The sequence below is a fragment of the Salvelinus alpinus genome, chromosome 2 (genome assembly GCF_045679555.1).
Source record: "Salvelinus alpinus chromosome 2, SLU_Salpinus.1, whole genome shotgun sequence".
NCBI lineage: Eukaryota > Metazoa > Chordata > Actinopteri > Salmoniformes > Salmonidae > Salvelinus > Salvelinus alpinus.
The window spans coordinates 116166019-116176795 of record NC_092087.1 but is presented as its reverse complement, the minus strand read 5'-3'; the positions used below and the strand labels follow the sequence as shown (position 1 = coordinate 116176795).

At 40.9% G+C, this 10777-nt stretch overlaps 1 long non-coding RNA gene across 2 annotated transcripts; it reads right to left on the bottom strand.

Moving 5' to 3' along the window:
• Nucleotides 1-4991: 4991 nt before the first annotated feature.
• On the bottom strand, nucleotides 4992-9498 carry LOC139568431 (uncharacterized). 2 transcript variants are annotated; one of them, XR_011673603.1, is made up of 4 exons: nucleotides 7289-9498; nucleotides 5983-7088; nucleotides 5796-5867; nucleotides 4992-5312 (listed from the first exon to the last, which is right to left on the bottom strand). It is a non-coding gene; the product is annotated as an uncharacterized lncRNA (long non-coding RNA). The 2 variants fall into 2 exon arrangements; XR_011673602.1 differs by having other exon boundaries at nucleotides 5796-7088.
• Nucleotides 9499-10777: the final 1279 nt, after the last annotated feature.

Here is a 10777-nt window from a genome sequence, read left to right as displayed (position 1 = left end):
CTTCACCAAACAACAAATTAGACCTACTGTAGGACCCCTAACTTAACAACATAGACCTAACTACGCATTGTCTACCTGGCCTGCACACAAATGTAGGCCTATAAATGTGCCCTTTTGGGGATGTCTGATAGTATTTCTCATTGTCTTAACGCTGCACCACTAATAAGTTGTGGAGCTTCTCAAAGCAAATCTCTTCACCTCTAACAGCATGTAATCAAAGTCTAATCAAAATCAATTGCAAATGAGAATAACTCCTCAAAGTATTTGTAAAATATTTCCAGCTCTCACCCTTTCGATAACCACTCGGCACAAAAGGGAAAAACGTAATGTGCTGATCCAGTGGAAATGTCAAAACACCTGATTACTTCTTATCCCTTTCACAAATAGTCTACAGCTGTGTCGGTCGAGAACTCACTGGCACGGGAAACTGAGGGCCCAGAATATTTTATACAATGTTTCAAGTTCGTTGTAGACAGGCCATGTGATTTATAGGACAGTTATTAGCAATGTTTTTGTTTGTTGCCATGTCATAATGGCAATAAAAGTTATTTAGATTTGTATAATTTTCATTTAGATAGAATGTAGATTAATCACAGACAATGATTGAGATACTATTATCAATTAAATTAAACTGTTCCAGTAAAATGTGAATATGAAAATCATAACTGGCACGCAGATCAGTAGAAATGGTAAGATACATTTGCACTCCAAATGTAGGTTGCTGACTGCTTGTGTAGCCGATTACCAGCAAAGTCAGAATTTGTGAAGGACAGCAGGAGGAGGTGGATCGGAAAGAGTTTCTTCTCTTCTGGTTGGGCTGTATTGATGTAATGGCATGAAAATAAATGCTGAATATTATACAATGACTTATCAACAGCTCTAACAATTTGACCCCCACAGGAAATCTACACTGGCAATTGTAGAATATACTATATAGCCTAGAAACCTGGTTAAACTATCATTATGACATCATGGATGAATTCTAGAATATACTATATATCCTAGAAACCTGGTTAAACTATCATTATGACATCATGGATGAATTCTAGAATATACTATATATAGCCTAGAAACCTGGTTAAACTATCATTATGACATCATGGATGAATTCTAGAATATACTATATAGCCTAGAAACCTGGTTAAACTATCACTATGACATCATGGATGAATTCTAGAATATACTATATATCCTAGAAACCTGGTAAAACTATAATTTTGACCTCATGGATGGCCAGTTCTTGTATTCATAGTGTAGTGAATTCAGGGGGTAGCCCTGAGCTGAACTCAAACCTGGGTCCAGCGACTGTCAAGCCAACACCTTATAACTGTTATGCCAAGATGTCTGAACTTTTTGACGAGGTCGCTAGGTGTTGGATTACGGTTGAATTTGAGAGTGGTTACATTTCTCCAGCCCCCATCCCTCAGCTGTTTACCAAACCAAGTCTCTGGGCAGCCATTTTGTTGCTGTTTAAATACTAAGTTGTCCCTTTAAAAAAGCCACACAACAATCAATCAACCAATAAAAAGCTGTAATTCCACCACTATTTTGCTAATAAGATGATGGATGGGGCTGGAGAAATGTAACTACTTTCAAATTCATAGACAGACCTATGGATGCAAGGACTGACCATCCATGATATCAACATTATAGTTTTAACTATGTTTTGAGGCTTTACAGTGTTGATTTACATTGTTTCTATACATTGAAGTAAAAAAGCTTATTTGGTGTTCTGATGGGGTACAACAGTTGAACTAAGCTCATGAGGCATGTGTTATATTCTTCAAGAATCAATGGCTATAAATAAATAATTAAAAAATCAAAATATGGATGTGGTAAATGCAGATTTCCCCTTTAACACCACACATCCTTCCAGTTCTCTGCTGCCAGTGACTGGAGCGAATTTCAAAATTCGCTGAAGCTGGAGACTTATATTTCCCTCACCAACTTTAAACATCAGCTATCTGAGCAGCTAATCGATCGCTGCAGCTGTACATGTACTTTTCTGCTCTTTAGCACACCAGTATCTCTACTTGCACATCATCATCTGCTCATTTATCACTCCAGTGTTAATCTGCTAAATTGTAATTCTTCGCTACTATGGACTATTCATTGCCTACCTCATGCCTTTTGCACACACTATATATAGACTTTCTTTTTTTCTACTGTGTCATTGGCTTGTTTATTGTGTTATTGGCTTGTTTATTGTTTATTCCATGTTATTCCATGTGTAACTCTATTGTTGTTGTCTGTGTCACACTGCTTTGCTTTATCTTGGCCAGGTCGCAGTTGTAAATGAGAACTTGTTCTCAACTGGCCTACCTGGTTAAATACAAAAAGTCTTAACTTTTGACACCATGGCGACCTGGTTAAACTATCATTATGACATCATGGTCACCATGTTAAACTATCATTATGACATCATAGCCACCTGGTTAAATAAAAAAAATAAAACAGTTCAACAACTGCAGAGTTTGTGCCTCTGTTTTTAAGACAGTACTTACTAGTGTTAATCAGGGCCCGTTCATCGTTAGAACCATTGGATGCCTTAAGATGCGTTTGGGAAACCGAGGCCAGATATTCAGTTTCCTCCTCCTCCTTTTTGGGTGTGACAGTCATCTCCTCCTCCTCTTTCACTCCCAAAACTGCATCCTCCTCTCCTTTTACTGTAACATCCTCTTCCTCTTTCAATCTGAACGCATCTTCCTCTTCTTTCACTGTAACGTCTTTCTCTTCTTCTTTCACTGTAACAGCCTCACCCTCTACTTCTTGTTTTACTGTGATATCCTTCTCTTCCTCCTCCTCTGATGAGAGCTTCTTTCTCCGTCCAGCAGTCCTCCTCTTCATTAACAAGAGAGTAGCTTAGTGACCTCATGGTTGGAGATGTTAGCTAGCTAGGCTAATGCTAACTTAACCAGCCCGCTAGATGAATAATGAAAACAATAACGTAAATATGAAATTAAAACGGATAACTAACTAGGCGACAGAAGTGGTTTTAAAATACAGTGGCAAATATACACTAAAGCGTCTAAAGAGCTTTATTGGTTCGTCTATTTTGGCTAGCAAGCTAGCAAGCTACCGAGGTGGCTGAATTACTGTTGCTGCTGTTGAAAGAAGCGACCCGTCCACTAGATTATACGTCACAGTAGCAGCATTGCCTTAAAGTCGCAGACCGCAATCTGCTGACTGGAGTGGGCAACACAATTGAGTAAAATGTAAATTTAATTTTCAGACAAAAAATTAAAGGGTAGGATTCAGGGAATTAGCTAGTCCTAAAATATTAATTAGACCCCCCTAAATAAATCAATATCAGTCAATATATTTTTTCTGTAATTTCTTTTTTTTGTCAACCGTTCCATCTCATCTTAAACATTTTACCGGGCCGGCACTAGGACCGGGGGAGGCTGCTGCTGCACTAGTGACTGTTAGACTTTCTTCAGCAAAGATATAGTAGAACTGAACTGAATCAAAGATGGCGAACAGAAATACTAGGAGAGAGGGGTACCCCTACACAGAACTGAACTGAATCAAAGATGTCGGACAGAAATACTAGAATTGAGGGGTACCCCTACACAGAACTGAACTGAATCAAAGATGTCGGACAGAAATACTAGAAGAGAGGGGTACCCCTACACAGAACTGAACTGAATCAAAGATGGTGAACAGAAATACTAGAAGAGAGAGGTACCCCTACACAGAACTGAACTCAATCAAAGATGGCGGACAGAAATACTAGAAGAGAGGGGAACCCCTACACAGAACTGAATCAAAGATGGCGGACAGAAATACTAGGATGGAAGCAAATGTAAGGGATTATAACATCATAACTAATCATGCAAAAAACATGTACAGTTGACAGGAATGTTAGTTCATGTAGAGACAAACTATTATGCATTTTTTAAATCATAGTTCATTTACGAAAATCGTGATTTAGCCAGCTAGCTGACTCCCTAACATTAGCCAGCTAGCTGACTAGCTAACATTAACCAGCTAACATTAGGCAGCTAGCTGACTAGCTAACATTAGCCAGCTAGCTGACTCGCTAACATTAGCCAGCTAGCTGGCTAGCTTTATGGGTGTTGTGACATGAGTATGAAATTGTAATTCTGGTTGTTTTAGGAACTCCTGAAACAACCAGCAAACCAGGCTGTCGTTTTGGGAAACAGTGGATGTATAGAATCTAGCTAGCTGAAGAATTTACTGCAAATTGAATGTACAATTTTGTAAGCTTTCCTTGCTTATATTTGCTTTGCAGATAGATGAAATCACGTAGCTAGCTATGTTCTTGCTTATTGTGCAGTGGATGATTAAAATCCCTGTATGCCCATGGATGTGTAGCTAGCTATCTAGCCGATCTGTGTATGGATCCAGCCGTTTGGTATACATATTAGTTCAGAACCTAGCTATGAACTTCAGCTATCATAGCCAGTTGTATCAACTTCAAAACAGCCTGAATGACATTAATGAAGCCTATGGATTGAGTAGAATATAATATTGTGCCAAGGATGCAAGTCGTATATACATGTAGTTATTACCATGCATGAGATCCCCACATTGTAGCCTGTACATTTAATATATTCACTGATCATGTACTCTACCTTGGCAAATAAAGGTGATGTTTAGGTATGAATGTCTTTGAGATTATTTTTCAGTCATATCCAATACCAGGAGTATCAAATTCCAGTCTTTGAATGACGCTGTGTCTGCATGTATGTATTACAGTTATACACTTCAACAGTGTTTACCAATCTTGGTCCTGAGACATCAATGGTTACACATTGTAACTAATAGACTAGAAATAGGATTTAACTAGTTAATTCATATATACAGAAGCATAATGTTAAAAAACAGAACACTACACTTCCTATGCATCATGTAAATACTCCAACACCGGTTCATCTCAACATCTAATGCCCTTCATCTGCATTGATCTGATAAACACAGGATAGGTGGAGTATTTCATCTCATTACACTTCATTTCAACCAGTAGAGAATGTGAAACGCTTTATTGAAAAGCTCATTATCCAAGTGTTATAAATACAAGTTCAATCTGTACTTCAATGCACATCTGTTGTGCATTATAAAAACAGAGGAAGAGGTGGAGAGAGAGGTGTAAAAGACAGAAAGGGAAAGAGGTAAGCACATAGGAGCAGGGAAGGCAGCACATGATTAATGAATCACAGTGCTACATAAATATTCTCTCAGTTCATCACAATTACATAAGTGTCTAGTCGGCCCAAAGGTCATCTTAAAAGTGGGTGAGGTGGCGATGATGGGACTGGGGGTTGGCATCCTCTCACATCAAAACATATCTGCAGACGAGAGACAGATGGAGAGAGAGAGCATGTTTAAGCCTTGTGTTTTTAGTTTTTATTCTAACATTGTTAGTCATCAATCAGGAGGTGAAATGCAAATCTGACCTGGGATCATTAACTCTGGGACTACTGCATCTATCTGTATTTCAATGTAAAGCATCTCTTTAATAATACTTCCTGTATAATATAAACTGACCTGGGATCATTAACTCTGGGACAACTGCATCTATCTGTATTTCAATGTAAAGCATCTCTTTAATAATACTTCCTGTATAATATAAACTGACCTGGGATCATTAACTCTGGGACTACTGCATCTGTCTGTATTTCAATGTAAAGCATCTCTTTAATAATACTTCCTGTATAATATAAACTGACCTGGGATCATTAACTCTGGGACTACTGCATCTCTGTCTGTATTTCAATGTAAAGCATCTCTTTAATAATACTTCCTGTTGACCTGACCATGTGACCTCTCACCTCTGACCATGCTGTGCCCTCGATGTAGCCTGTTCAGATGCAGGAGGGGTTCACCGACACAGCTGATATAACCTAGAGGATTTAGGGAGAAGGGGAGAGAGGGATGAAGTGAAGGAGAGAGACTGTTTTTGAGAAAAGAAGGTAGTTAAAGCCACAGTGTTCAACAGGAATCTGTGTGTGGCCTCACCTGGTGTCCACACCACACTAAGTGGCTGCAGAGTACTTTATGCTGAAAAACATGAACGGACACATGAGGACAAACAATATAGTGTAGTTATATAGTGTCTTACTATTCTCCATGGTTGGCCCTCTGGCCTATTCTTTGAAGGTGGAAGGAGCCACAGTTATACACCTGAGCCTGCTTACTGCACAACACAATCCATCAATCAGATTGATACATGAGTGTGTAGGTGTGTGTTATAGGGTATCCAATTGTTCTAATTTTTTTCAATGTGGGTGATTTAAAACAGCCTGTTTTGTTTTTGCACAGACATCACACCCTTACCTAAACAGCACCCTCACATGAGAAGTAGAAATCAAAGGGAGAGACACTGTGAATTGAATAACTGCAGTTGACATAGCTAAGTAAATGGAAGAATACTCTTATTGCAATGTGGATGGCTCTTAAAAGAGCCTTTGGTTGTGCATAGTGTAGTCTATGGTGTTGCCAGGGAACAGCACCCTCTTAAAAGAGCCTTTGGTTGTGCATAGTGTAGTCTATGGTGTTGCCAGGGAACAGCACCCTCTTAAAAGAGCCTTTGGTTGTGCATAGTGTAGTCTATGGTGTTGCCAGGGAACAGCACCCTCTTAAAAGAGCCTTTGGTTGTGCATAGTGTAGTCTATGCTGTTGCCAGGGAACAGCACCCTCTTAAAAGAGCCTTTGGTTGTGCATAGTGTAGTCTATGCTGTTGCCAGGGAACAGCACCCTCTAAAAAGAGCCTTTGGTTGAGCATAGTGTGGTCTATGGTGTTGCCAGGGAACAGCACCCTCTTTGAAGAAGTAGGAGGTGAAGATCTCCTGCACACGGATTGCCTCTCTTGCTGCGTTGTTGGACCCCATCCTTGAAACATCCTGCAGAGCAGCAGACTCCTCCTCTGGGACACGGCGGCGAGCTGCAGATCCCCTCCTGGTTCTCGTGTCCATCCTCATGAAGTTACGCAGGACACAGGTAGCCTTCACACATCTGAGTTCCTCCAGGAGACAGTCCCAGATGACCCTGGTCACCCAACCTTGCAGTGCCCTACACGGTACCTGTAGGCAATCGTTTTGCAGGAATCTCCAGTTACAAGGTATCTGTAGGAATACGGAAGACAATGTAATTATTAGACTGTTACATCACCAGGTCATTGTGGATTACTAAAGTATAATATCCCTGATAACAAATCATGATAACATTGGATTGATAGATGCATGGGCACACATATGTACATGTGTAGCATGTGACAATAACAGGATCATATCAAGGATGACATCACAAATGAATACATAAATACCACTTGAAGCTTGATGATGAGTTGATCATTTGAATCAGCTGTGCAGTGCTGAGGCAAAAACAACAATGTGCCTCTTTGAGTCCCCAGGACTGAGAACCACTGCTCTTCATTGGGACCTCTTCATATGTAGACTGGCTTTCATAGCGCTCTTTATCTGAGAACAGAAAACCTCACAAGAAACACACTTCATTATAGTCAAATTACACCACACTGAATATTATGTTACTATTATCTCCGTCCTCACTTCTAGGGACAGGAACTACACAAAAGTACCTGCCCTATCCAGAATAGCCTCATCTCTCACTGACAGTTGGGGCTGCTATCCTTTCACCCTCCATGGCTATTAGCTAGCTACCTACAAATGCATTTGGAGTTTGTTTTTTACAGTGATAAATAGATAGCTAGCTAATATGAAGTTAGGTAGCTGGTGATATTTAATTCACTTAGCTATCTATACAGTATTTGAAGTTGGTTAGATAGCTAGCTAGCCAAATAGCTAGCTCATTTAGCAGCTCATTTGAGTTAGCCTGCACTGTAGCTAGTTAGCTAATAATACATCGTTGTTTTTACATTTTCAAAATCTATTTACATACTTGAATAGGTTCTCCCAGCCATGTGGACAACTGGAAACAGGGCAGCAAAGTTTGTCACAGAGCGTTTTAGAGGATATTACTATTGAACTATGTACCCATTTAATAACCAGACCTTCATACAAACTTGCTCTGCTGAATTCTTGACGGAGTCACAACGGGCAGGCAGAGCGGCACACAGCAGTTTACCGCTATTTATCTAGTGTACATTCACCCTCAGTCACCTTGTCCTAGAGAGATTTACATGGTTATCAAAACGTCACACCAGGGTAAGCCTATACAAAACACAGCCCTGTGGTGAAAATGAATAGTGGGAAAACGATGTGAACCATTTCCCTGTTTGACCTGTAGTTGTTATGGATATTATGACTCTACAGCGCCCCACAGTGGACGGGTCACAATATGTTACATTGATAAAGCAGACTTTATTTAACCTCCATGACATCTTGTTTTTACATGACGTTGTAGATTGCAGCTGTATATAGTATATATATTTAGGATGTTTTCAGTGTGTTTTTAACCCTTTCAGACAATGGATTAATCGCAATTTTAAAAAACAGTACACTAACATTATACTAAGTAAATTAATTTTGACAGTCCAGTCAAAAACACAAGTCAGAACACAGCCTCTCTATTCTCTCGTGTGATTTCAGGTCCTCTGAGGTCCTCTGACTGGGAAAATGTCTTTCCACAATGAGAGCAGTGGTATGTCTTCTCCTCCTGTGTATTTGTATGTATTCTTTCATGCTCTTTCAAATACCTTAACCGGGTAAATCTCTTTCCACACTGGGAGCAGCGGTACATCTTCTTACCTGTGTGTGGTCTCTCATGCTGGTTCAGGTTTCCTAACTGGGCAAAATGATTTCCACAATGGGAACATTGGTAAGGCTTTTCTCCTGTGTGTGTCCTCTCATGCCTTTCCACGCTCCCTAACCACCTAAAACTCTTTCCAGACAAGGAGCAGTGGTAATGCTTCTCTTCTTTGTGTATTCTCTTATGTGTTTTCAGGCTCCCTAACTGAGTACAACTCTTTCCACACTGGGAGCAGTGATGTCGTCCTGCTGGTTTCGACGTCTCAGGGTCTGGTTCCCCTGAAGGACTCTTCCTGCTGCCAGAAGGAGAGTCTGGTCTCTCTCCTGTCAAAGACAAACAGATTATTTAATTAAACAGGCTCTGATCAGGCCCTACACCCAAACAAGGGCACTGCGTTCATCCACCTCTGGCCTGCTCGCCTCCCTACCACTGAGGAAGTACAGTTCCCGCTCAGCCCAGTCAAAACTGTTCGCTGCTCTGGCCCCCCAATGGTGGAACAAACTCCCTCACGACGCCAGGACAGCGGAGTCAATCACCACCTTCCGGAGACACCTGAAACCCCACCTCTTTAAGGAATACCTAGGATAGGATAAAGTAATCCTTCTCACTCCCCCCCCCCTTAAAAGATTTAGATGCACTATTGTAAAGTGGCCGTTCCACTGGATGTCATAAGGTGAATGCACCAATTTGTAAGTCGCTCTGGATAAGAGCGTCTGCTAAATGACTTAAATGTAAATGTAATGTAAACAGACTTGAATGAAACCTCCACATGATCACACTTCCTATGACGTTTAATGTCTAATGACCTGGTGGTTCTAATGACCTGGTGGTTATAATGACCTGGTGGTTCTAATGACCTGGTGGTTATAATGACCTGGTGGTTCTAATGACCTGGTGGTAATAATGACCTGGTGGTTCTAATGACCTGGTGGTTATAATGACCTGGTGGTTCTAATGACCTGGTGGGTGTGGTTATAATGACCTGGTGGTTATAATGACCTGGTGGTTATAATGACCTGGTGGTTATAATGACCTGGTGGTTCTAATGACCTGGTGGTTCTAATGACCTGGTGGTTATAATGACCTGGTGGTTCTAATGACCTGGTGGTTATAATGACCTGGTGGTTCTAATGACCTGGTGGTTATAATGACCTGGTGGTAATAATGACCTGGTGGTTATAATGACCTGGTGGTAATAATGACCTGGTGGTAATAATGACCTGGTGGTAATAATGACCTGGTGGTAATAATGACCTGGTGGTTATAATGACCTGGTGGTTCTAATGACCTGGTGGTAATAATGACCTGGTGGTAATAATGACCTGGTGGTAATAATGACCTGGTGGTAATAATGACCTGGTGGTTGGCATAACACAAGCAGAACCCGAGAACAGGATGGCCTCCACCATCACAGCCTGATGACACTGCACCAGCCTACCAGTCTGCTCCAGCCCAGGTCAGAATACCAGCCTCCCAGTCTGCTCCACCCAGATAGTCACCCACAACTGCAATCCTTATTGATTCAAATGGGAAGTTCTTAGGGAGGGAGAGGGAGTGAAAAGGGAGAGAGGCGGAGAGGGGGAGTGAAAAGGGAGAGAGGCGGAGAGAGGGAGTGAAAAGGGAGAGAGGCGGAGAGAGGGAGTGAAAAGGGAGAGAGGCGGAGAGAGGGAGTGAAAAGGGAGAGAGGGGAGTGAAAAGGGAGAGAGGGGAGTGAAAAGGGAGAGAGGCGGAGAGAGGTTGACAGTTTATGACAAATAGTTAAACAATTTTGCATGTAATGGCTTATGCAAGGAACTAATGCCTAGATGTTTTGAGGGGTAAGACTATTCAACAGAGAACCATCTACTATATTTTGATCAACATGACGTGAGCAATTGATAATGTGGAAAAAAGCTGACACTTGTACATTATCAATTGCAATTTGTTCAAAGGAATAAGAAATTGCTTTAATGATGTGCACAAGTGACTAGATGATTTGGAATTTGTACAAGTCGTATCAAGAATTGCACTTTTGATCTAAGAAATGCACCAAAGCGACTGAGGAAAACTGTAATCACTTTCCCAGTGGAATACAACCTAACAGACA